The sequence below is a fragment of the Triturus cristatus genome, chromosome 8, assembly GCF_964204655.1.
Source record: "Triturus cristatus chromosome 8, aTriCri1.1, whole genome shotgun sequence".
In the NCBI taxonomy this organism is placed as follows: Eukaryota; Metazoa; Chordata; class Amphibia; order Caudata; family Salamandridae; genus Triturus; species Triturus cristatus.
Window position 1 is genome coordinate 911,940,501 of NC_140591.1, and position 27,601 is coordinate 911,968,101.

At 43.5% G+C, this 27,601-nt stretch overlaps 1 protein-coding gene across 3 annotated transcripts in view; it reads right to left on the minus strand.

Moving 5' to 3' along the window:
* The window catches only part of IL1RAPL1 (interleukin 1 receptor accessory protein like 1), a 2,372,066-nt gene that overhangs the window by 1,620,602 nt on the left and 723,863 nt on the right, over positions 1-27,601 (minus strand). The window contains exon 1 of one of the 3 annotated variants that reach the window (XR_014967813.1): positions 16,014-16,286. The exons of the other annotated variants lie outside the window; for them this stretch is intronic. The gene's annotated coding sequence lies outside the window, so the exon portion shown is untranslated. Of the gene's footprint in view, positions 1-16,013; positions 16,287-27,601 lie in introns of those variants that run through there. 3 annotated transcript variants of the gene reach the window in all.

The window sequence follows — 27,601 nt, forward strand, 5'->3', positions numbered from 1 at the left end:
TCAGCCAGGCTCCCCCAGCTCTTATTTATTTATAGCTGTTGCATGAAGCTTCTACTTTATTTGTCCTCAATTTCCTTAAGTCTGCAGTGAAGCATAGAGCCTACCTAGATTAAATGGTAGTATCTGTGAGGGTCCACTCTTAATCTAGTCCCCCGGATGAGACATAATTATTGGATAGGATTCCGGGAGTCAGCCGTCTATTGTTTTATTTTAACTTTTACTCTAGGGGACTTTGCCTATGATTTGCATGAGATCTCATCAGGGTCTGGTTTTTGCATGAGATGATTTTATGACATTTTATTAAGTATTGTTTTCAATATTGGAAACTTTTATGGTTTTACACATGAAAACTGAATAAAGTTATTTTGATTGATTGATTGATTGACTCTATTGAGTTGCCTTCCTTTTGAAGGGACTAAGGGCCATATGTATTAAGGCATTTTGCATTTCCTAACAGTTCGAATTCCAATTTCAGGTCGGAAAAAGCAAAATGCCATTTTGGTATGTACTAAAGGCATTTGCGGAGGTGTAAAAAGTGATTTCACTTAGTATAAATTGCAACTTGTAAATCGTAAATCCGAAATGTATTACATATGGCCTTAAGTTCATTGGAAAAACAGTCATAGAATGACAATCTCACATACAGGTGCATAAATGAAGCCTTAGCTAGGTGATTTGGAATGAAGTGAGTCCAGTACTTACAGATGTTTTGGGAGATCAAGAAGAGAGATGGTTTTCCACTCAAAATTGGTATCCATGACACAGTGCATGACTACAATGTATGGCTGAGAGGAATAGAAATGAAGAATTATTAATTCCTTAATGAGCTAGTGATGGCAGAGCACCTGATGAAGGAGTGCCTTACTCCACTCAGACAGCACTTGTCCGATCTGACAAGGAAAGAACCATATAGCTTTGCTGTTTTGGCTGACAGACAGTTAGCTACCCAGGTGAACAAGGGGCTAGAGCATCTTGGTTTCAAACCAAACTGGAGGACAGGAGATCAATGGTAAATACCAACCCTGAGTTTAAAAATACAACTCCTTAGTCCACCAAGGGGCTAACCCTTAGAGATATGGCTCAAATTTGGGCATGCACTTATAAGTCATGAATGTTTTTTTTTCAAATTTCCATATGTGGTTCTTAAATATTGTTCATCCTGTAACCAGGATTTATATACTAACTTGTCCTCCAATGCTATTTCAGAAGCAATCTAGATGTGGGAGGACTAAAAGAATGATAAACCAATTTGCCTCAACATGTCCCATACATAACTAAACCAACTAAGTGATCCACTGGCAGTGTGGCCTATGACATTGCAAAGTTCTTCCCTATATTAGCTTAGCTCAGATGTGCTCCATTATCTGATCAAATGCAACAGTGAACTTAGCTTGGTAAAGGAAGCAATGTCTGAAAAACCAAGGTCTAGATACAGAGAAATTATGGGAAGACCTGTTGGTAGTTATAGTAAACATTTTGAAATTAAGCCTTTTTGGAGCGTTACAGAGCCCACCGCAAGATGGCTGCACTCTAGTGCAGCTCTGCCATTCGAGTTAATTGATCCTTAATGTATCTTTCCTTACGACTGCCATCCACATTTAAAACAGAGCATTGGCCCGTCAGCGGAGAACTAAGCCATACGCTGCGGCTGTGGCAGGATCGCCTGTGGAAGAAAATGGTGGCCACTTCATAACGGAGAGGAGAAAAGCTTGGCTGAGCTAATTGTACTCCGTGCTCATCTGCACTGGTGGCCCTGTAATAACACCCAAATAATCATCCCTGGACAGTGAAAACTGGCTATAGAAGCTTCATTTCCTGAAAAAATAGCTGATGGGCAGCAGCACTTATACTGCCGGCGACCCATGTTATGCAAAGTAGGGGTAGACAGGACACCATGCAGGACATTGCTGCACCGAATCGGAGAAGGCAGAATCTCAACTGGACTGAGTCGAGAGGCGGGGCCCGGTGCTCCCTGATTGCTGTGGAAAGGCTGGTACCCAACTGTGTCATGTTCGGAGAAAATTAGGTGAGGGGCCCTAGCACAGCACTACAGGTGCAGCCAGAAGAGGATTTATAGCTAAACTGGGGAGGGACTGCTATTTCCTTCAGGAGATAATTTCAGATAGGTGTTTAGAGCAATAAATGCCTGGAGCATGTGTGTGACTGCAGGTGTATGGGACTTGGCAACGGCTCAATAGAAGTACATGGCTAAAGAATAAATAAAAGTTCTGCAGTCGGAAGACATTAATACCTTCAAACGAGAGCCTTTGGGCACTGATTATTAATTCAGCTTTACAGGGAGGAGAGGAAAAATAATTAATGGATAGGGAATGAACAGTTTGTACTAGACTGTTAACACCTGCACCTACCTAACACTATAGTACTGGGCATGGCTAACCCAGCACTGCACCGGAAGTAGAGCCTGTTGGGCTCAGGGCATTACTGACCTGCCTTTTAAAGAAGATTCTAATAAAGTAGGATACCCGGGGACTTTCCCAAACCAGTGAGCCCTCCCTACAGGCCACTGTAACAGGAGCATCAAAACTGTTGAACCCTGCGTGACCTAGGCAAAATGGGGAAAATTGGGAAACATCAACCGCAGCTCACGCTTGAGGCCAGGTGGCCCACTGAGACTCAACAGAAAGCCCTCTCAGACTCAGAGCAAGAGCTCCCCTCTCACGGTACCACAGAATTAGAGACCACACTGTTAGCCATGCAGAAAAGTTTGCAATCAATAGATGGCAAAATAGATCCACTTAACCTGAGCATGGACCACATGGTGGCCAACATGGATAAACAGGGTGCAAGACTCGGAGAGACTTAGCAGCGTACCTGAACTGCTGAAGATGGACTGCAGACTGTTACTGAAGAATGCCTGAATATGAAAAATGTGTTAGCTGTGATGCAGGCAAAAAATGAAGATTTAGAGGCGTGATCCCGCTTCAATAATCTCCGAATTACTGGAAAACCGAAATCAACCAACACCGGCAGATTGGAGCAATATGTTGAGAATATGGTGTGGAGATCTTTGGCGCCGAGCTGCTGTCTGCAGTCTTGATAGTGGCGAGGGCACACAGATCCCTGATGGCACGGCCCTCCCCAGGGACGCCTCAATGGCCAATTATCACCAAATTGTTAATTTACCATGGCGAGTGAGAAGCAGGCTCTAAATTATCAGGGCAATGGCATTGCCTTTTTCCGTGATTCCACTGTATCTGTCCAGGCCTCGTGCAAAGCATTTGTATCAGACAAAAAGAAACTTTAAGCGGAGAATATATAATAAGGCATGCTCTATCCGGCTCGGCTGCACATAGTTCTAGGAGACAAGCAAAGAATCTTTACCATGCCTAAAGCTGTGAAAAACTTTGTCAGAACAATGGTACGCAACCTCTGAGTATCCCATGAATAGAGATCTGAAGACCCGATGAGCTGAACGCTGGGACACGAGACCCCTGGTATGTGCACCAGCGCAAGTATGTAGAGACTATGGAGAGCTGGGCTGAAAATGGCCCAAGGTGACCCTGAATCGAGGAAGGTATTGCAGTACAGCTGGGACTTTACACTGCTGCTGCAGTCCAAATTTGGCATTCTATGCCCGAGGGACAGTATGGGCCTTGATGAGTGGCACTATGTTCTTCTCAATGCTTGACTGTGTAATGGGGTCAATCTGAATAAGCTAAAGATGTCCCCAATAGTTATTAAATTAATATTAAGAAGTCTAAAAATTGACTCTCTGGCCACTTCCAACCATCTGGAGTGGAACATGGCCTCTAGCATTCCTCAGAGGGTGCATGCCTAATGACAATAAGCTGGACTTTGTTTCTTGAAGTTGAATGGGATGACCTTAGCATGTTTGGGGTGCTGACGTGGCTGAGGGGCGGGTTTTTGGTTGTTAGTTGTTGCAGTGCAGTACATCATATCAGCAGTACAGTGTACATCTCCTCATACTATGGCACAATCACTATCTCATGGAGTACAGACACACACCCGGTAGTACATCCTATGGGTCACTTTAGATTTTTAACATGAAATGTGCGGGGACTTAATAACCCCCAAAGAATTAGGCTAAACCTAGAGTACTTTGATCACCATTCTATACAAATAGTGCTGTTGCAAGAAACACATCTTACGTCATCCATATAGCTCAATATAGGTGCTAGATGGTTGATGGAGAGGCGGGCCTTATCCTACTCTTCTTATTACAGGGCATGCTCCTGTTAATAAAGAAAGAAACCCAATTTGCACTTACACACTTCAAAACAGACAATCACTAGAGATACATCATAGCGCAAGGTCGCCATGGTGGGACTATGGTGATGATCGACAACATCTATGGCCCCAAAATAGTCAATCCCAAGTTTTATTTTAGGATTTGGGGATGATTGAGTGCCTTGCATCTTCCAGTGGTGTTACGGGGCAGAGATCTCAACACATGTATTAATCCCATGTTGGACCAGTCAGCTACCACAGATGGCATGGGAAGCAGGCAGCCCAAGTTATTCAGGAAAACATGGAAGAATCTGGGATAGTGGATGTATGAGAGGCGCGCAACCCTGATACCAGAAGGGGACATTTATTTAATTGGTACCTAATGAATGGTCACGACAAGAATATTGGTAAGTGTCACGGAAGTTATGTACATGGACAATGGCAGTGAATCATCTGCCCAGGACAATATTATACCACTCACCAGTCCTATTAGTACTTGCAATCCCTACCTATGTGTACCCACTAGTTCAATTGTGACTTCAGGCCTTCTCATTATTGGACCCGGTTTTTAGAGATAGTATAGGAGTGGCAATTACTGCTACTGATACTTTAAAGAAAATGAGGGCTCAGTGGAAGAGGCTGAGACATTATGAGAGGCGTTTAAGGTTACAGTTTGAAGAGAGTATATAGGAGCACAGGCAGGAGACCTGCTGTCACTCCGCTCCTAGCTAAAGGATATAGAAGGCATATTAAAAACATTAGAAAGACGCTATGAAATATGTCCAGATTGGTACATACTAGCAGAAATATTTGAACAACATCCTGAATACACAGAAACAGCCGAGCAGGAAGTGGAGAGCGAGATGGTATGGCGAAGGCGAGAGACCGGGCATGCATTGGTTTCTAAAATGACAGAGCTGCAGGCACAAGCACATGTCATGGAGATAGATTCTATGACACCACAACCATTGTGTCACAATTTATGGACTTCTATAGCTGACTCTATGGGCTGCGAAAAGTCGCAGCGGCAGCAGGTATAGCTGAATATCTGGATATGTGATTTTAGTGTGGCTCCCCTGGGCCAGAGGGAATACCTGGTACAACCAATCACAATAGAAAAAGGGAAAGAAGCCATAGGCACCCTGCCAAATGAGTAAACATAAGGGAGATGGAATTCCCAGTGAGTTCTACAACACCTATTCTGGATTATTAGAGCCATACTTGCATGCCATGTATGTAGAAGTGTATGAAAAGCATACATTGCCCGATACTCCCTGAAGCTCTGATAATACCGTTATTGAAACCAGATAAGGCCCCAGAATGGTGTGATTCCTATAGGCCACTATCCCTCATAACTAGAGACACCTAAATCTTGGCAAAAATAATAGCAACTTAACTACAACCCCTTCTCCCCAGTTATTATCAGATCAGTCGGAATTTGCTCGGCCTCCCACAGTTTGTGAATTGTACTCACTGTTCTCCACCAACTGGACCCAGAGATTAAGGCATAGGCTGTGCTTTTGGACACCGCAAAGGCTTTTGATGCTATACAATGGGAACATATGTACATGATGATTTATTGTATGGAATGCCCCAGGCATTTTTGCTGTTGTATTACAACCCAGAAGTGAGAGTATGCATTAATGGCACTGTGTTGAGCCCAGTAAAGATCTTCAGGGAAACAAGGCCAGCCTGCCCCCTGTCACCGATATTGTTTGCTCTCACACTGTAACCATTAGCATGTGTGGTTCGACAGCAAAATGCAGCTGCTGCGCTGCCATTCCGTCCGCCAACACCCACTAGCCATCTCCTTATATGCAGATGGTATGGTGCTCTACGTTCGCTGCCCTGGCACTCTGCTGTTCCCTCATAAGTGAATATGGCCTTGATAAATGATGCTCGGGTCTGAGTTTCAATTTGGACAAATCGGCCATATTCCCTCTAGCACAGGCCACAGAACTTCCTGCTATGGAATTCCCATTGGAGCGGTGAACAGAACACGTTACATACCTTGGGGTATGGGTACATAGGGATCCAGAGATTGTGATCAGGGTGAACTATGGACGAGCAGTCTCTGAATTGGAAGACCAAGTAGATTACCTCTTTCTCTGGCTGACAGTGTGGCAGTTATGAAAATGGTTATACTGCCCAGATTTCTGTATGTTTGTTAACATTCCTGCATTATTGACCAGTGAGTTCTTCAAGACCCTCAAAACGTACATGATAACACTGGCCTGGGAATCTAAACAATCTAGATGCAGCTAGACTACATTGACAAAACCCTATGAGCAATGTGGGTTTATAGGCCCTGACATGTACCTGTGACTACATTGATAAAACCCTATGAGCAATGTGGGTTTGAGGCCCTGACATGTACCAGTTTTACCTATGTGCACAAGTGCAGTATGCACATTATTGGTACTTTCCAATACAATATTTGCCACATTTAGTGGTGGAATGTGATGACGCTCATCCTATACCTCCTACAGTCATCCTACTGTATGAGCGAACAGAGGTCACAAGACTAGAAATCAGCACAATATGCAGCACATCAAAGGCTTGGTATAAATTGAGTGTCAGGGCAGGTAAGGTCCCGATGTACTGCCCGTGTCATCCCACCCAGTCATTTGAGCTACCACACAAGGCATTAGACATATCAGCAAAGGCGGGCTAACTAACTGGGATATTTCTTCACTGCTGGGACATTCCTGCCACTATTTTTTATTATTATTATTATTATTTATTTATGATCTTGGAACTCAGAAGAGATCCACATAAACCAACAACGCAAAAAGCAAAAAATATACAACAAAGTTTCTATAAAATAGGCAAAAATCGATAATAAGAAATCACAAGCTACGAAACATTATAAACATTTTTTCCAATAGAAAAGATAAAAAGATCCTTATACCCTTAATACTATAAAGGAATCCAGAAAAATCAGAATAAATAATTACAATCATCATGATAGGTACAATTAATATAATTTTTAAAAAACACTTAAAAAAATTAAAAATCCTTTAGGAGGCTCATAGATAGAGGCAGTTAATGCGGAGGCCGAAAGAATAGATAATTGTAAACAGATTGGACTCACCCATTTGCGCCGGCATAATAATAGAGCGGGACAGATAAATAACACATGATTAATGTCCTGGATAGAGTTATTACATAAGTTACAAGTCTCAGAGGAACCATACCATTTAGACAAAGTTTTATTTAAAGGGAGTATATCTTGTCTGGGTAGAAGCCAAAACCGGCGCACCCCATGAGGTAGGTTCCACAAAATATAAGCCTGTGCCTTATGTATCATACAAGAGTCTATGGCCGGATGGAAGCCCTTCTTTAAAATAAGAGCTTCCCTATCCCTAGTGAAGCTTAATTCCCAAGTGGCCTGTTTCAAAGTGGCCTTTCGCCGCAATTATAAAATTTTGACAAATTACAGACTGCTCCTTTAAATTTCCTAATACTTCTCTCTTAATTAAGGATCTTAGTGAACAGGGATCACACTTTACCAAGCTTACAACCCATCGCACTATCCCCGCCAGACTCTGTACCCAGCTACTTCTTAGGCCAAATTCTAGCCTTAGGGCTGTCACAGAACAAGCAGAGTTGACCGAAGCTAGACACCTTAGAATTTTTCCTTCTGTTGTATCTAAAAAAAAACATTTCTCTATGTCAAGCAGCTCAATACCATACAACAGAGAAGCAGGGATTTTTGCACGGTAAACCTCTAATAAAAGTGCAAAGTGTCTTTTCCCAGTTGATCTTTAAAGGGCGCCCAAGCTTTTCCCTTGAGAGATAGCTTCATGAATGTTATTTTCTATATAAGCTTTATTACTTAGATTACCACACACTGTTTTTCCCAAGAAAACATATGATTTTACTAGTTCTAGTTTTTGGCCACCCACAGACCATACATAATTCTCATACTGCAATTTTTTTCTCCCATGCAGGCACATGATTTTACTTTTAGATACATTAATCTTTAAGTAATGTGCCTCTGCAAAATTATGCAATGCCTGTAGACGATTATTTAAACCTCTTGGCGTTAGGTCGAATATTATAATGTCGTCTGCATAATAAACAAACTATCGGTTTTCCCCCCAGTAAGGGGGCTATGCCCTCACTTAACGCCAAATCCTGACGAAGATCAGAAATATATAATGAGAAAAGTAGAGGAGCCAATAGACATCCTTGTTTTAGACCATTTGCTGTAGGGATAGTTTGAGAGAGGCCCCTTTCTCCTCCCATTAGGACTTTACACCAAGTGTCCGAATGAAGAGCACGGACTAACTCCAAAAGAATTACAGACATACCCAGATCCGACAATTTTCTCCACAATACCAAACGATCAACTTTATCGAATGCTGTGGAGAAGTCTATAAAGGCTGTATACACTTTTCCTCCTCTAACTTTAACATATTTATCCGAAATTACCTGTAGAGCGGTTAAGTTGTCGATTGTTCCATGTTTTGGCCTAAACCCAGTTTGTTCCAATGGTAAGATCTCAGTCGTAAGCAGCCAATCATTAATTTGTGTCAAAAGGCATTTAGCAATGACTTTACCCACAGCATCAAGAAGTGCAATTTGACGATAGTTATGCGGGACACCTCAGTCTCCTTTCTTAAACAGAGGGACTAATATGCTCCCCTTCCAAGATGGGGGAACCATCTTGTTTACATAACAATACTTAAATACTGTGTAGAGAATTCTACTCCATAATAAGCTATTCTGTTTTAACACCGTGATGGGTAGTTCATCCGGGCCCATCGCCCCGGAGGAACGCATACCTCTGATTACCCTTTCAATTTCTTTTTCCGATGGGGGTCCATACAGAAGGGAGTCCTCCTTTAATACCATACAGTTGATCACATTTGTATTATCTGCATACAAGTCCTGGATAAAGCTGATCCGTTTTTGCTCTTCAATAGCCACCGGCAGTGGACGAGATCTAACACCACATCCCTCCCCAATGAGAGACCAAAATGTTCTTACATAGCCTTTAAAGGGTGCTTCTCTCAATTTAATCCACATATTGTCTTCACTCTCTTTTCGTAACTTAACCTTTACCCGTGTCCTCCTCCTTTTTAGTATTAGTAATCTATGATATCTTTCAAACGAATAGTTCAAGTATTGTTCCCTAACTAATTTATTTATTTCGAGATTGAGCGACAGAATGGATCTAGGGACTACCTTAGTACTTTTCATTCGATTCGACATTTTTGCGATTTCTACTGCTTTATTCATTAATACATTGAAACTGGTGATTTCTATTCCATTCCAACTGGGCAAATTTTCTACTGCGACCTCCAATATGCTGTCAAGACCCAGGATCGCTTTGCTATCCCAATGACATCTCCCTGATTTCTTAGAAAAAGCAACATATTCACCATTTAATACCCACGGGTCCTCCGAAAGCAAACTTAGGTTTACAGAAAGAGTTAATACTTTATGATCACTATAGGGGGAATTAGAAACCTTTAGATCTTTTAATAGAAAGAAGGAGGAGATTCCCACTATTATGTAATCTAAAATAGATTCTCCGTTATAAGATTTGCAAGTTAGAGAAGCCGGACTATCCGAAGGGAGTCTTCCATTTACTACAATACCATCAATCTTCATTAATTCATCAATAAGAATTTTCCCTCTCTTATTTGTTCTAATATTTTGAGGAAATAATGCTTGTGGGATCTGCAGGGATTCTTCCTTTTCCTTATTTCGGAATATATCCAGGGTAGCGTTAGAAACTTTACAATTCAAATCCCCTACGAGAATTATTTTTGGGGGAGATTCAACTTCATTGACTTTTTAAATGTAGGAAAAAACTGCCTTTAAAAGGACATCAAAAGGGGCATCCGGAGGAATATAGGCGTTTATCAGCATTAACAGAGGACGTTTTACGTTATTATCGAAATTATGCAACGTTATTGCCAAGAAGAGATTACTGGGATCTTTATAATATTCATAATTCCATTTTATCTTATTTGACAATAGGCAGACAATAGGCCCTTTGCGTGTCCCCTCCTGTACGGGGTTGCCTTGCAGTCTAAAACAAAATAATCCTTGCATAGCAAATCCTCTGTACACCATGTTTCCTGAAGGCAAATCACATTTGCATATAACGTATAAAGGTATTGTAACTTCTCCCTACTATTCTTTATTCCTGCAGCATTTCAAGATATTATGTTTAGTTCATTGCTAGAAAGATGGCTGTTGAGTCTGATTACTGTTAGATAAGCCTGATAATACACCAGGTAGCCAATTCCATTTTGAGCTCTCTTCTTTAGAGTTCCATTTAAAGGATGGTGGAGGGCCATACTTAAGTTTTACTTGTCGACAGTTTTTTGAAATACAGATTTTTAATTCCTCTTATGTATTCATACCAAATCTATTATCGGAGAGTGGGAAAATTAACGACGGGCTATTACTCCGAGAACTATTTCGGGGTAACTCAAAGTAAGGGATGACGTTAATTCCTCTGCTTTGCAGGCCTTCAGACCATATTATTATAAGATGTACGATGATTTTAGAACTAAACCTCACCTTCGATTTATAACCAACTCCTGCCACTAGAGACATTTTCATATACACATTCCAAACCTCACTGGTGGTGTTTATATATATATTAGTCTCTGTGCAGCTGTGAGATCACTCTATCTTCAATTTCCAGAAGAACCAGCCACATAGGGGGCACTGCAGGCGATGTTAGCCTGTAGCGCACGTAAAGGTCTTATAATTCATTTATATAATGCTTCCCAGAAGGAGACACAGGGTGACTTGTGTGCGGCGCATTATAGACAGATTGAAGTGCTGGACACACCGCTGTCTCAGGAGGACTGGGGGGCTTGCTGCACACTTACGGGGAGATTCACTGCCAATTATAAACTTAAGATAATACACATTAAATATTTACAACAAATCTACCATAACCCTCTGCAGTTGTATAAATATGGGTTCCGCACCAGTTCTCAGTGTATTAGATGTAGGAAAATGGATGTAGATTTTATGAACTTAGCATGGACCTGTGCACTAATCTTTCGGTTTTGGACACGTGGTACAGGCCCTGTCTGAAATGGTGAGGGGGTGAAATGAACTCCACAGATATGTCTCTTGGGGCTACTTAAATCTCTGCAGCCAGGCAATTGTAAACTGGTATCCATTACCACATGACTAGCCAAATGGCAGGTGGCGATACACTGGGGAATAAAGGCAGCTCCCAAGATAGATCAATGGTTACGAGATGTTGTATATTGTCAAGATCAATTGCACACATTCGGGGAGGAACTGCCAGTGACGTCAAGCCCTAAGGATATATATACGCCTGTAACAGCATACCTAATATCCTCCCAGGTTGGGCTTTAAGAGAAATAAAAAGAAAAGTCCTGATAAAGGCTGCCGTGGGACGGTAATTTAAAATTGGAATGAGTGGAAATGTAAGCAGGAAACGTTGCTAGAAGGTACAATTATGCACATACTTAACAGATGTACTGCATTTTGTCTGCATTTTTATGTAATTTCTGTTTGAAATGTCAAAAAACGTATAAATAAATAATAAAGACTTTTTTGCAGGTTAACAATTGTGGAATGTTGGAGAAACCCTATAAATCTGCTCCATCCAAATATGCATTCCCACACTGGGCTTTATGCATCTCAAGGGAAAGGTAGATCTAATGCTCTCCATTTTCCTTACAGGACACTTTTCAGATAGTCATGGGCAAGCATGAGTTACTGGACCTAACTGTGGGAGTTGGGGCATTTTACTCCTGATGTCCTGAGCCCGACTTACTTTGAGGCCCGGGCAGGATTTCAATTACGCTGGAGTAATAGGAGTATTTTCAGTAATACCTCATTACTCTTTGACTCGGAATTATAGATAGTAGTGCAATAACACTGCGTGCGTAGTTAAGAATAATTTGGGGTGAAACAATTCTACTGAGGGAACAGATTTAGTGTGCTGCTGCACTCAAGCTGTTTATGTTCTGTTGCATTTAGTGTGATTTTCTTTACATTTTCCGTCAAATTCAGGTCCACATTTAGACATTTTTGCAGGAGTATAATACAGGTTAAAACCAGTCTTGAAAAACTGACTCTTAAGATTTTCTGCAAATAAAACTTTCTCACACACTTCTAAAGACTCCTACAGACTTGGTATTGGTCTGTCTGCTGAGTCTTTCACTGCATTTAAGCTCTTGTGCTTAAAAGTCAACACTTTGTGTCCGAATCAGTATTTCATATATAGCCCCTTTCCTATATCTTTTCCCGGCCGCATCAATAATCAAAATCTTCTCCATTGGTTTAACTTCCTTTTTCTTCTTGGATAGGAAGTCCCTAACCTGTAGAAACTTAAAAAAATCTCTCTTTGGTAAATCATACCCCTCCTGTAGTTCTGCAAAGGGTTTGTGCTTAGCATCGCTGTATAGATTTTCTACGGTATCGATACCCTTCTATTTCCACCTTTCCATCACTGAGTCTTAGATTATAATAGGTGGTAGCAAGCTAGCGGACATGAGTGTATACAAATTTATTTTAGGAATCATCAATCTCCATTTGCCTAGTATCCCACGCTTCCCCCACGGTATATGAGTTCCTGAACACAGGCTATATCATTACTTTTAAGCTTAAAGACATTCTGTTTCGTTCACCACTGTTGTTAAGACCACAAATATTGATTTAAAAAATTCACAGTTTGTACTCCATTCTTATGTATACTCTGAGTTTTCCTAGCTAAATACATAATACTGCTTTTTATATCCTGTACCCCTCTACTAGTCTCTTCCACTCATTCACAAACATTGTACAATACATATTCATTTCTCTTTCCTGATTGCTCCCTATTTAGCTTGCCATCAAAATAGTTTTCAACTTCTTACAGTCTCTCCTGCATCTCTGTTTTTGCCATCAGCCTCCTCCCGGGTCCCAGCTTGCACCCATCCCACCCTCCCTCCAGTATCCCTCCCCTCTCCTCTGTTCCCACCCTCTTCCCCTCCTATTCCCTGAGGCTGCAGGACCCATGGGGTCCATTCTTGATGGTGTGTGCTCCTCACATTCCGCGTCGCCATCTCCTCACCCTCCCTCACATTCATCTCTCTGCCCAAACTCCTCTTTATATTGTAATCAAGGTTTTTTGAACGTCCCTTGCCTTGATTTCTGACAAAAAGTAGTACACTTTGTCTGTTACAATCACTTTTAGCTTGGCTGGGTTCAACAGGTAGACCTGTGGGCCTTTGGACTGAAATAGCAAAATCATTTGACATAACCGCCACCTCCTCTCAACTGTGACATAGCAGAAGTCAGGTCTAACAAAGAATTCATGTTCCTTAGCACCCCGCTTCCTGTCTGGTCAAGCCAGGTCATAAGGGCCTCACGTAGCAGAAAATTTCCAGATAGATCAGTATCACTCTTGGCTTTGAGGTTCCTTGATCCTCCTGAGGTTTCTTAAAGGCAAATCCATGCACCATGTAAATGTCCACTCCCCAGTTCCAGCTAGAAAGTTCAGGGAAGGCTTCTTTCATAAGTTCTGTGATAAATTTCTGAGGATCATCCCCTTTTGCTTCTTCTATGATTCCTAGGACTCTTAGATTATTTCTCTGCTGTCTGTTATCGAACTCTTTGAGTCTCCAATGTACATCCGTAGATTGAGATTCCATCATTGCAGCGGCGTCACTAGGGTTGGTGTCACCCAGTGCGGTAACTCATGGTGTCACCCCCCCCTCACCACTTACCCCATGATGGACCTCCTCCGAGTCCGCCACGAGGCAGGGTTCACTAAACGCAGCGCCTCTCTTAGCGTGGCATGGATGGAAAGCCGGCACCTGTAGTTAGGATGCCTAAGGAAACACACTTGGAAGGTGAAGTGGTGGGGGTTGCTCGTGCCTTCCTCCACGTGTCATTCCCAGGGTCTCCTGGAACCCCCTATGCTATCGCTCAGTGCTTAATTTGTAAACAAAAAGGTGCCGGTGCTCAAAACTTTGCTCAGATGCCCGAGGCAAGTGCAGTTAAATGTCGGTGGGCGGCATTCCCCATGGGAAGTTGCTGATACCTAATATGAAATTACTGTTTGGAACGGTCCAGACACAGACTAAGTGACTATGCTCTATGTAGGCACAAAGGTGCCTACTTCTTCAAAAGATGTTGAGTGCATGTGCAACAGATGATGTGCAATCCCAACTTCTGTGCTGCGTGCCCCTATGTAAAATATTTACGGCCACCACTGTGGTGTCACATAAACAAAGCTCATGTTTACTCTGACCGCTTATCTGTGAGAGGAGTCTGGGAGAACGTATTCCTGGCCCTACACACTGACTCTACAGTACAATGATGTAGGAGCCTCTTCTCATCTGGACCAAAAGTCCCCTTCCTCGATGCACAGATCTTCAGATATCCATTTAATGAGACTGGCTTTCATCCAGTGTTGCTTTTCCAGCCAACTACACTGAGCATGCAGAGATTTGCAGGCCTATGTCAATAAAAGGAATATATGAACTACAACTCCCTGCATGCTTAGTGCTGTTGGCTGACAAATAAGGACTGACTAGCTGTCACCCTCACAACATGCGGCTAGGTGTCAGTAAGGAACGAACACTTTTACAGCCCTCTGGTCTATTTAATTGAAAAATGTATATTCATTTCATGTGATCACTCCACTTCATTACCTGCCCGCCTTTTAAATAGAGGAGAAATGAGGACTGGGTAAAAAACAAACGCACAAATACACCCAACTTTTTTCTCTAGGTTTATAAATGTACACTGTGACTGAAGTTGCTAGTCAAACATGGATCTGGGAAATTTAACAGAACGGCTCAGAACCGAAACACCTTACTTGCTTGTTAGCCCCCAAAACAGGACTCAATGTACGTTATCAGTTCTGTATATGGTTACGATATACCTCTAGGTCGCTGTATTGTAACTCACCAGTCTTGCGCTTTATGAAAAACAGCTCGTTTTAGGGTTAGTCAGCCCAGTGGATTTAATCCATCTGAACCTGCAGTAAAACATATCTAATCCAGGTTCAGTAGCCCTGTTGGTGCTTTCATAAAATCAGGACTACGAGTTCCAGAATGCAGTGGGAAAATAAATAGCATTGACTGGATGAGTTACTCACACCTGGGCCTGTGACACGTGCGAGCTTTGCATATGCCAGCTGGGAAACCCACCCATAGCCCTTGAAGTTAATCCTACCCTGGGTTATCGAAGACCAAGTTTGGTTTGACCACATTTTGCATTGACCCAAGCTGAATCTGCCGGTGAAAGAGTTGAACGCTGTTTAGTGCAGACATCTTCCTTAACATTTCCAACTCTGGTCTCTTTACAGAGGTCACAAGTGATGGGCGGGGAGGCGTTTGCAAAATGTCCCTGTAGGGTCTGCTATAACCTCCTTCAATGAATTGGTTTGTGGTTCTGTTTGCTGAGTGTTCTCGTTACATGATGCGGTTGTATAAACTAGCATTCATTCCTTTGATCTTGAAAAAGCCCTCTGCCTTCGAATCTTTGCTATCTTTATGGCGATGTGTTTTCACAGTAAATGAATAACAATACATCATTAATTAAACGTTGCTCATTTTCCTCCCTCCTTTCCTTGCTAACCAGGGCATAACAGGCCTTTCCTTCAGGTGAAAACTCTGCGCTGCCTTTGCGGCCACCGGTGTCAACCTTAATACAAACTTCACTTTAAATGTGCAGGGAGGCCAGGAGCATTGTTAGACCATTTTCGGATGGCATCTCCTTACTGAACTTAAAAATGGCAATACGCTGTCTACACTTTACAGAATTAATGCTGTAATGTATTAGCTGCTATTTTCACATACCTAATAATGCAGATGTCCCACTCTCCCATTAGACAGTCAATCCATTCAATCACGACCTGCAGGCTGGGGCTGCAGCATGGCTCCAATCCACAAAGACACACTGTCTGCATGCAGCTCCAAAGTAGTTGGTATTTGGCAGCACATATCGGAGTGCAATCCTGCTGCTCGAGGCAACAGTGGTGACAGAGCAATGCAGACCATGCCGAGTTGCAAAAAAACGATCTGCATCCGTTACTTCTCCCATGTGCGCCAACTGCCAAATACACAGTGGGCCCCTCCTCCAGGCTCTGCTCTTTGAAGCAAAAGCGTTCCAGGCCAGCATAGGGTGGGGGAGGGATTCACATGTTTACTTCAAATCAACCCAGCCTCTCTCGTGCTGTGTGCCCCGCCCCAGGCCAGAGGACTTAACAGACCTCAGGAAACAAAATACCGCGCCCACCATCCTGATGATAAAACGTGACTGCCTTGTGCCTCCGGGGGTGTAAGTCTCACCGAGTTCACACTTGGGCAGCTGCATTGTACACTTGCTTTCACGGTGCTTAAAAAACAAGAGTTTCAGGTTACATACAGCCTGAACCAGCTCGTGGGTTTTTCTTTTGTTCACTGTTATTAGGCGAATCTCTTAACAGCAGTCGCCCCATGTAGACCCGGCCCTGAGAAATAAGTGCCGGTGCTTAGCACCGGCACAAATTAAGCACTGCTATCGCTTGGTTCTTCTCCTCGCAGACATGCTCTCCACAAGTAATAGCGGCTCATGTGGCGGTAGAGGTTGTACTTCGGTGACCGTCACTAGCAGAAATCTCCTATTAACTGTCACGCTGAGGAGCGCCCTGAGGTAGTCAGCACGCCTTCCGCAGAGTTTATCGCTAGTTTTCATAGCGCGCACAGCCGCTTCTAAGCGCCGTCCCGTTACAGATATTATAATAACGTTCTTTTTCTTCACGTACCTATGAGGAAGTAGAGAAGATGCCCGGGGATGCTGGCCAGCTCCAGAGCCATGATCCAGAGAGTGACAGTCGCATCGGTGAGCGGGTGCAGGAGCTCCTATTCCAGGCAGGGGGTGCGCGAGAGACCCATCAAGAGCAGTCGGAATCGCAGCAGTCACAGACCTGGGGACTCACCAGATCAACAGGAAATGGCAGGTGCAGCACAGGCATGCTGAAGCCAATGTGGGGTGTTGGGCAGTGCAGGGGTGCTACCCTTTATTAGGGGTCTCCTTTGTGCACACGACGTTTCAGCTCTGCACAGGGGTCTGAGAGCTGCATAGAAGCCTTCGTTCAGCACAGGGGCCTCAGCGCTGCACAGCAGTTTGGGCGCTTAACAGGGGTTTGAGCTCTGCACAGGGGTCTGAGAGCTGCATAGAAGCCTTCGTTCTGCACAGGAGCCTCAGTGCTTCACAGTTGGTCGGGCGCTTAACAGGGGTTTGAGCTCTGCACAAGGATCATTTTTGTTTTACGACTTTGTGGTAGTATTAGAAAGCAATGCCTCGCTGATAGATACCGCCGCACTCACCCGTTCCTACCTCTGCATCTCATACCTCCGCATCCTCGGGTGTCACCCCATGTGATGGTGTCACCCGGTGCGGTCCGCACCCCCCGCACCCCCCTAGTAACGCCACTGCATCATTGTGATTATTTCCTTTTGAGCCTGCAGATCTTTATCCATTAATACGATTCTATTTTTGGCTTAGACAAGGGGAGGGAAAAACTGGCTATTTTTTATCCAGGTCCAGCATACATGTCCGTTAGTTAAGCTCTACAAAAATGGTATACAGTTCCTAATGTTAAAAGCAGGGTTTTGTGTGTTTTTTATGGGCTCCACATGTTGGTATGGAGTCACAGAAGTGGGGAGAAGAATCCTCTCCTCTTGGAAAAAGACCCTCACACACCCAGCCAGCTAGATGTCTTGCTACATCATCGGGTCTGCTCCTTATCGGGTCGGCACTGCAAGATCTGATCGGCCCCCGAGATGGGGACTTCTTGGCGGAGATCTTTATTCCAATGCCGGTGGGTGAGGTGCGTGTGAGGGCCCTAGATCAGTGTAGGTGATAGTGGTGTGTAGGGAAGTGGAGTAAAATAGGGGAGGTGGTCCACTCAAGATAATTTTAATGAAGGTGGCTCCTACCCTAATTAAAAGTAAAACAAGGAGCGTATATCTTCACTCTAAGGATGCGAAGCATATGCGCTTGTAAAAAAGGTCAACATGTTTCTTGCCCATGAACATATTAGATCGCAATTCATCAGGACCAAATAGGATCTACGTATATTTTTTGGTAGTGGTCAGCAATGAATTAAAGTGAACAAGTGACCACCATTACAGCACCCTAAAAAGTGGTACCTGTAGATCATAAAAACACAACCCCATTAGGGTCAAGGTTGCACGGCATCAGTACCGGCTGGTGTAGACACTAAAGTGTGGTGTTGGTTCCTCAGAAAAGCGGGCGGCGGTAGTCCTACCCTCACGCAGCCGGTCCGGTTATGTGGGGTTGTGTTTTTATGATCTACAGGTACCACTCTATTTTTGGCTTTCCCGACCCTCTCTACAGTTTCAGTACATGACTTCGCAATTGTACGGATAGTGTTCTACATTTCCTTCATGAAGCGCAAGTCATCTTACTCTCTTCTCGAGTCTCATCGCAGTGCAACATTATGTTCTGGTAGATTAAGTCCATCGAGACCGGCTCAGTGGGCCCTCTCGTTACAGCCCTTGCTTCTGAGATAGGCTCCTCCAGGCTGAGCGTACCGCTGTAATCCCACAGGATCCCTTTCGATTTAGCTCCATCCTCGCCTTAGTTGTTTTTTATTCTGTTTTACTTTCCTGACTATGCCTTCAACTCCCATACTTGTTTCATCTAATGGTGGAGTTTGGTTCCTGTCCCAACTGCTCCTATCACTTTATAAACTATGCAATGAGTGTCTGATTGAGTCCAATTCCTCTTTTCCGGATGAGTCTGAATGATCAAAAAAAATAAAAAAAATCTGTCACCCCAGTCTGCCTCAGGCTGCTGCATCCCTGTCAGGTCCTGCGCTTTCTCACCAGAGTCGCCATTTCCCTTAATCCACTGACTAACCTTAGAGATATAAGGTCCTGGGGGGCTCTTGTTCTTTTTGAGTATGTGATGATTCTGACTAGTGCCAACCATATTGGTCCCTGCATCCGCCCTTCTGTCTGATGCATCCCTTGTATAGCGCTCTACTACACCTTCAGTCAATGTTGCTTAGTACTCACTTGTGAACTATTTTCCAGAAGTTCTTCAGAGGTCTTGGATTGGAGATTAACTGGTTCTCCCACAGTCGATGCTGTCTTTTTTAGCTATTTTGGCATTGCTCCTGTGGGTTTGGGATTGACAGATATTCTTTTTCCTAGAGTTGGGTTTCTGGGAGACTCCCTGCGTCATCACTTGTTTTCCTTGTATTGCTTTGGCTCCCTGCTCCTGTCTCTACTCGTGCGGCACGGCCCCCTATATTTATCCCAGACTTCGGTGGCATCTCTGCCCTCCTGAGTTTAGCCACTTGTCCCATCCTCAATGTAGCCCAGCACGCTGCCCCACGAGCGGGCAGCCAAGCGGTGCATTTTATTGGCATTACACACCTAGCCGCTTGCTGCTTGTCAAATGCTGAGCTGGGGGGAAACAGCGGAAGAGAGCAGAGCAGGCAGCTTCCAGACATGCTGTGTGGCTAATCCAAGGCAGATAGCAGTGAGGATCCCAGAACCTGGAGGAGCACCGAACGGCCGCACTCACTCGGCTGCTATCTCACCTCTATCCAAAATGCATCCTTGTGTTCATTTTGGACACAAGGGTGCAATTTGCATTAATAAACTAGTGCCAGGTTTTTGGTCAGGTGTGAGCAAGATGGCTGCCTAGACGCCGCATTAGCTGCTTCCTGCTCCCTGTTCCCGACCCATACTCTGATGGTTGGGCTTACCTCGCTGCTGGGTCATGCCGGTTTGCTTCTCGGGCGCCGCCTCTGCCTCCTCTCTCGACTGTCACGGATTGCCATCGGGAGGAGAGCGGGTATGTCTGGCGGGTTCCGCAACTGCTGCTGGTCTCTGGGGAGTCCGGGGACGCGAAATCCTGGGATGCTGCCGAATGGAGCCAAACAAGTGAAGGAGTAGGCGGAGATGCCATGCTCCTCTTGGAAAGTATCTAGTGCGTCAATTTTGTCGACTCCCACAAGGGTTCAAGAACAGCCCGGGGTTATTCTCAGCAAGGGTAACAGAGTTACTGCAAATTTATGATGACGAGGCATTGATATATGTCGATGACATCTATCTGACAGACGATGACCTAGATAGGCAATTGAACAGGGTGAGTACCATTATACTGGGCTTCGCCTCTGAGGGCTATAAATTCAACTTTAAAAATCCAGAACTGCCCATCTCAATGTCCTTTTCCTAGGATATGAGCTTTCAAGTGAAGGCAAGAGCCTGGCAGCTAACTTTTTAGAAAAGTGTGCGCTGCTCCAACCTCCAAAAACGCTGAAAAATGTACAATCCATCTTGAGTTGCCTAAATTTTGGAAGAACTTACATTCTAAATTACACAGAAAGGATTAAACCTCTCTACGAATAATCAAACCTGGTTTTCAAAAAAACATTGGACACAGGAACACACAGATATCCTGCGTTCACTCCAAGCAAACATGTTAGCAACAAATCACTTACAAACACGCGTAAATAAACACAATTTAGTGATCCGAATAATTTTGGATCAATGCTGTTTCACCTATTTAACATTTAATGAGCGTGGAAAAGAGTCATACAAATCACATTTGTATACACAAGCAGAAATGCGCTTCAGTTCAACAGAAAAAATACTGACAGCAGTTCAAACCGCTGTAGCAAAAGTAAGAGCACTAGCTCAGGGGAAACGCATTATTGCTGTGACTCCAGTACCAGACTTAGAGGCGGTTACAAAAGTGAGTAATGCAAAAGCTTTACATCCTAGATGGATACAATGGGTTAATTCTCTTACTGCAACAGATGTTGAATATGTTTTTGATCCTGATTTAAAAACACAAGCGTTACTGCAATATGAACATGAATGTCCTCTGCCCACTGAAATTCTGCCTCTCGATCAGTACGAATTTATAATTTATACTGACGGATCAGCACAACCCGCTACAGGGAGTAAGCAAGCTTACAGTGCAGCATGCACAATCGTTAAAGGTCGCATGCGCAATGGTAACTTGCGACCAATGGTTACTAAAACTCAATCTCTAGGAAATTGTACAGCTCAGCGAGCTGAACTACAAGCATTCAAACTGGCACTTGAAAATAAAGATCGCAAATTCTCCACACTTATAGTGTGCGATTCCTTTTACTGTGTCCAGTCATATAATGAAAAATTACAGAATTGGCTTCAAAACGGATTCAAAGATGCAAAAGGTGGCACAATAAAGCATAAAACACTTTTGGAACAAGTAGTTCAGTTGAGAAACGAACTACCAAAAGCTCACGTGATACACACGCTGAGTCATCAACGTGATGGCGTTTACGTTGCAGGGAATTCATTGGCTGATACAGTCGCAAAGGGGGCTGTTCAGAAGGCTTCCGTAGCTACGGTCACTCATTCAAAAACGAGAATAGACAGTGAGATATTGTTGTCTGTCAATGCTTCAAGCAAAGGCAGTGGTTCAGCATTACCAAAGAAATTTCCACTCAAGTACTCTTATGTAATTGATGTGAACAACGTCCCTTTTGCTTGAATCCCTGGAGTGGGGGATAGGGTGATTCCATACATGGAACATAGAGCAGGTTTGATTTATAAAGCACATTTTGGGGAGGGTCTGTCTCATCAGGGGATCACTAAAACAATATTAACATTAAAAGAGATGTACTGGTGGCCTGGAATGAATACACTGATTCACATCTTCATCGATGACTGCAGAGACTGCAATTGACAGCGTGGTGCAGAACGCCATCAGACACCAGACTACGAAGTAGCCTGCCCAGTACAGACACCATTGTTAGACAGCATTAGACTATCTATGCGCAGGCGTCCTTTATGACAAATGCAATCCCACAAACACTAAGTAAAGGTTCCTATGGATGTGGCCTCAGTGCTCGGTTGACGCCTGAACTGTTATAAAAGATTTGCGAGTCTTTATCGGCTCATATGCAATTGGCACACTACATTCTGACCCGGGCCCTGCATTTAGCTCTCGGGCTAACAAAGAAGCCATGGCCATTTTGGGCGTATCATTGCGGTACTCCTCATCGTTTCATCCTGAGGGAAATTCTGTTGTGGAAAGGAAAAACCAGGACATAAAGCAGTCTATAACAGCTAGAGTATTAGGTTTGGGTGATGGGTGGGTCAAAAGTCTTTATGGGGTCCAACGCTCATTAAATAACTTGCCAATAAGTTCTCTAGGGGGGGTCACTCCATAGAAGGTCCTATTTGGGACAAGAATGTGGGTTCCTGATCTCGAATGTAAAGGCACAGTGGTGGAAAATAAACCCTTTGATATCAAAGATCGTTTGGCTGTTTTACAGGATCTAAATGAACTAAGATCGAAACAAAGCAACGTGTTCCTGAAGCCAACCACCACTGGGGAAAAACCAGTAGTCCCAGCAAGGCCTGTCTGGATCCCAAAAGTTGGGGATCTAGTCAGAGAGAAGATTGCGGACAAGAAGGAATATGGACCTTCTTTACAGACAACCAGTACCTGTCACAGCCGTCCAAGGAACAAAAACAGTACTTCTGCCGCCCCTTGCTGGAGAAAAGATTTGTGTCAATCGACCTCATCAAACCACACTATGTGGCCGATACTAAATAGTAGGCCTCGTGGACTCAGACCTAGTAGCAGACGCCCTCCTCTCGCTACTATCCAAGAGGTTCAGACTGAAAGACTCATAACCATCTGTAGTGAAGACAGGGTTTTGCCTGCACACATTGCTATGTTAGCATAAGAGTTTTAGATTTAACGCCATCTTGCCACTTTGCTGCTTTTGCACACAACACTACAGGTAGCTGTTATTATAAGTAAAACTGCTTGCTTGCTTTTTCTTCACATGAGAACAGTCTGTTTTTCACATCCCTAGACTTGCACCGCGACCTTAGTCTGAACATTGTGTGCAGAAACCGTCACGGTCAAATAACAATGTATGCTGTTGAATTCAGGTTGATCGGCCCACGCTCTAGACACAACAGGCACACAGTTGCAAATATCTGAAACTCGGGTGCCTTTAATATTGCATTGCATGCATGATGCTGGCACTCTTGGAGAAAACCTTTCCACAATTCACTGAGGTCCTGGTTTCCTGCGCATATTTCTGTGCATGAGCAGAATCCCCGCAACACATCGAGAATTCAGCAGTAAGAGATGAAGGACTAAGCAACAATGCTCTGGAACTCATCCCTCTTGAAACTCAAGTAACAGTTCGTCCAGATACACCTGTCTACACCAACGTAACACGTGATCAACTGGTTCCCGCGATTTCGACAAATCCTGATGCAATTCTAACAATTGACCTAACTGCTTCTGGCTACTTCATTAACTTTGATACGTTTTCTGAGGATCCAAGTGAGCCTGAAATGACATCAGCCCTAAAAACTTTCAAACAACAAGTACAAGACTTTTTTCATTTTCGGAAAGAGACTTATCTAATTTCACCATGGATTGAACTATGGATTATTTCTGGAATATTTTTCTTTCTGCTTTGGCTAGCTTTGGTAATGACTCTTAGCCCGCTTATGAATGGCAGATACATTCGTTTGGACACTGAAAGTAAAAATGTGAACTTACTTTTAAAACCACACAAATCTTCCCATTGTGAAGCAAGAGACTTGTCAGCAGTGAACATCACAGCATTCCTATACAGGATGGTATAGTTTGGGACAAAACTGATGTCGACATATTCGGCCCGACTGAACTTTTGAAGATTCAACGTTTATTTAAAATTTCATTAAGTGATTTTATTACCTTCAGTACCTATTCTGATGATTGGGACTTTGAGACTGTTAATAACATGATGTCTGATCTAGAAAGGTCTGCTGCGTTCTCTAACAATGAAAACTTAGAGGGTTCATCAGAGTACGAACAGCTTTAATGTTACAACCACTATAGTCATCATTTCATGCATAAATCTGCAACACCTAGAAATGTTTTTATGTTTAACCAATGGGAACATTGTCCTACACCACTGAAGGGTAGTTCAAAAACGTTTGCAATTAAGTTTCCATATTTTTCAGGGTACAATACATCTGATCCAAAAACATTTTTCTATAGGAATGTAAACAAAACAGGTCAGAAAATTTCACTTTTGGAAAGACACAATCGACACAAAATCTGTCTGGGGTTCTAAAGATTGGCAAGTGCAGGGGATAGAAGCTTTGTTTAGAGCCTGTCTCATACCACAGCAAAAAAAAATTGAATGACACTGTGCAACCAACGTCTTGCCTTGGATTAGCCAAGATCAAAGACATGAAACACACCTTCTGTACCAACACCTGCAAGTAATAGCACTACACAGGGAGCGGTCACAGTAGACACAATACTACAAAACAACAGATCAGATCCTGATTGGGAAAAATAGTTGCTCTGGCCTACAGACACAAACATCTGTCAAGAAAGATTCCTGAATAGAATATAGAGCTTTACTATCCATAAGCCAGACTCATGTTATATTCAACGACAGCATCCGGGGGTAGTAACAACATACAGTGTCGGAAAATTGTGCCTTGACTGGTTACAAAAATCTACACCCGAGGATTTGAAACAACACTTATCTTTACTTAACGATGACGCAGACCTTAGGGATTTCTTGCTGAGACCAAGAAAACTGCGTCAAAAACGTTTCATATATGCTGGCATTTATGCTGCTTATAATGAAATATGGGAGGTTTCACAGGCAGAGGCCGCAGAAAGAATACATGAGCTTGATCGTATTAACCTAGAGAAATCTCTCACTGTGGTCGACAATGGGTTAACAACTTTGTTATCCAGAATATATTCACTGGACAACATTGTATCCTCTGCTATTGACATACTGGAACAAGATTTAGCCATGTTACAACAAGACCAATCTCAGTTATTTTCTATTATGTTATTAGGCTGGACGCAGCAATCCTTGCGTGCAGGCTATGTGCCTTGGCGTTTTAACAACACGTCATCTCTGTTTTTAGAATACAATCTCACGGATAAACAGGTTGAACTGGCACAAAGGGGAGCAAAGTATACAGTGATGAGCATTGAAAAACTGGAAAAATTACCATTTACTGTAGCAGAAAAAACTGCTACAGAATGTCTTATCCATGGCAAAATAACTCTGCCTGTCACTACTTTTCATTTTCAGTATTGCCTCAAACAAATGCAAGCAGGCAAATATGAAAGGTTGGGTAAAGAATACATTAGGACATCCTGGGATTTACCTTACAAATACAGATGTTGGAGTGGGGGTCGTGAAGTGTTTCTAAGCGGTACATACTGTGAAAATGCACTGAGCGGATCTCTCATTTGTCAGGACATTTCTTTACACGGGGCTTGTAATGGTTCTGTGGCAAACTTGTCCTGCCACCTGCAGGGTACACCAGCTGCGGTGATTAATCCAACGTTTGGCCAACTTTCTAATGGGAGTTACCTCATGTTGAATGATCAAAGTTACTGTGGCATGTTGCCAGGAATCCCATATCTGGTAACGGTTAGCTCCAGGGTTACTTGTTGTATGCAAGTATTGCTCCCCCAAATAGACACACTCAGGGAGTTGCCTCTATGGCCTTCATCGAATGTTTCTTTTAAAAGTTGTTATACTTTAAGCAGAATGAAAGTCATGCTTTTGCAACAGACCGTGCCTTTGACCTCGGCCAAAGAAACCTATGATATACAAATTGCAAGGACTTTCGCTGAGATACAGGCTCTAATACGTATAAACTGCCCTATACATTTCATAGAAAAGATGGGACCACTGATCCCTGCAATGTGCGCGCCCGCGCACCTATGTCTCCTAGAGAGCGCAGTGTAATCTGCGAAGTGCGCACACGCAGCTGAGGACAGTTTGTGTTGCGGCTTTTAAAATGCAAAAGGCGCGAAAGATGGAGGGAGACCACCCGAAGTTCGTGAGCAAGTGGCTCCTGCTGCATTTCTTTTGTGTAAAAGGTCTCGGCTGTGGGGCAGATTGTATGCTTTTTGAAAGTAATCATGTTAATCACAGTGCGTGTGTGCACTGCAATTAACATGAGTACTTTCACAAAGGGACACAATCTGCCCCACAGCTGTGCCCCATTAACAAATGAAAGGCAGCAAGTCTACAAGCATGACGTGTGCTTTTAGGTATTTCTAAAAGCACACGTCCTGCCTAAAGACTTGCTGCATTTCTTTTGATAATATGAGGCATCATCATCGTGGTGATTCGCGAGCCATGGGCCGGGCCACGGGGACGAGTCAGTAGTCTGGGAGAAGACTGCAGTGTCACACAATCACTGATTGGCACGGTCGGTCCTCGTGCGATCAGTAAATACAGCACTGATTGGTGACGGCAGGTGGTCGGAGAGGGAAGGCAGCGTTGGAGGCGCAGAATGCCGATTACCTGCATCAGGGACAGCCATGTGAGTTCTCTCTACAGTCCTTGCAGGCCCGCACTGAACCTGGATTTCGCTGGCAGCATAAATTATAGTTTTAATATTCGCATATTAGTGACACTCTCGACTGAGGAGAGCAACACTGATGCCTGTGACTCTCTAAGTTTGACCGGGACACAAACTTGAACTGCCGCCTGCTGCTGCAGCCCTTTCCTTGCCCATTCTGGCTGACAACCTTCAGCCCCAAGCAGTCTCACACCTCGTGATAAAGCAATCCAGCGAAGTGCTGAGCCTGGAAGACACACTCCCAGACTCTTGAGGACAGACAGCAATCCGGTGAGTCAAGTACTCAGAGTCTAATGACTGCACTGTCCTTGCATAAATTTCATTGGAAATAATTTGCATATTTGATAGCTATCCCAAAGCCGGATTGTGCGTAAATAACTATTAGCTGGATCAAGAAAACCAGCCAGTACTTAAGTTAATTTGTAAAAAAAAAAAAAATGCCAGGGCTCTCCTCAGGAGGCCACTGCAGCTTGCACCACACATTGCCCCTACCATGCTGCCAATTATAGTAACAACACAACTACTAACCATCACACTACTTCCACAAGTGTGACAATTCGGACTATTACAGGTCCCCAAAGCTTTAAGAATGGCTTGGGCGGCAGGTAATAATAGTTTACAACGTATATTGAATTAATAATTAACTGTTGTTGTGGTCATCTCTAAATTAGTAAGTGATGGTGTCAACACTGGAAACCACCAGCTCAAATTAAGCACTGAACCCAGCGCTAATAAGATGGCAAGCCATCTTTTTTAAGACTCTCCACTTGGACACGCAGACAAGCACCACACTGTCAGGGATCCAATATGGCTGCCTGCGTTCGAGGAGACCGCAAGGAATTTAGTGTACCCAACAAACCACTAAGGAGAGCTTTGGCAAAACCCACAACAGCATGCAAATAAATAAACACAGAAGCACAGATGGTCCCATAATCTATGAGAATGTTACTGTTTCACTTGGATCCCTCCTCCTTGCATCTGGATCTACTCCTTTGTTTGAAATA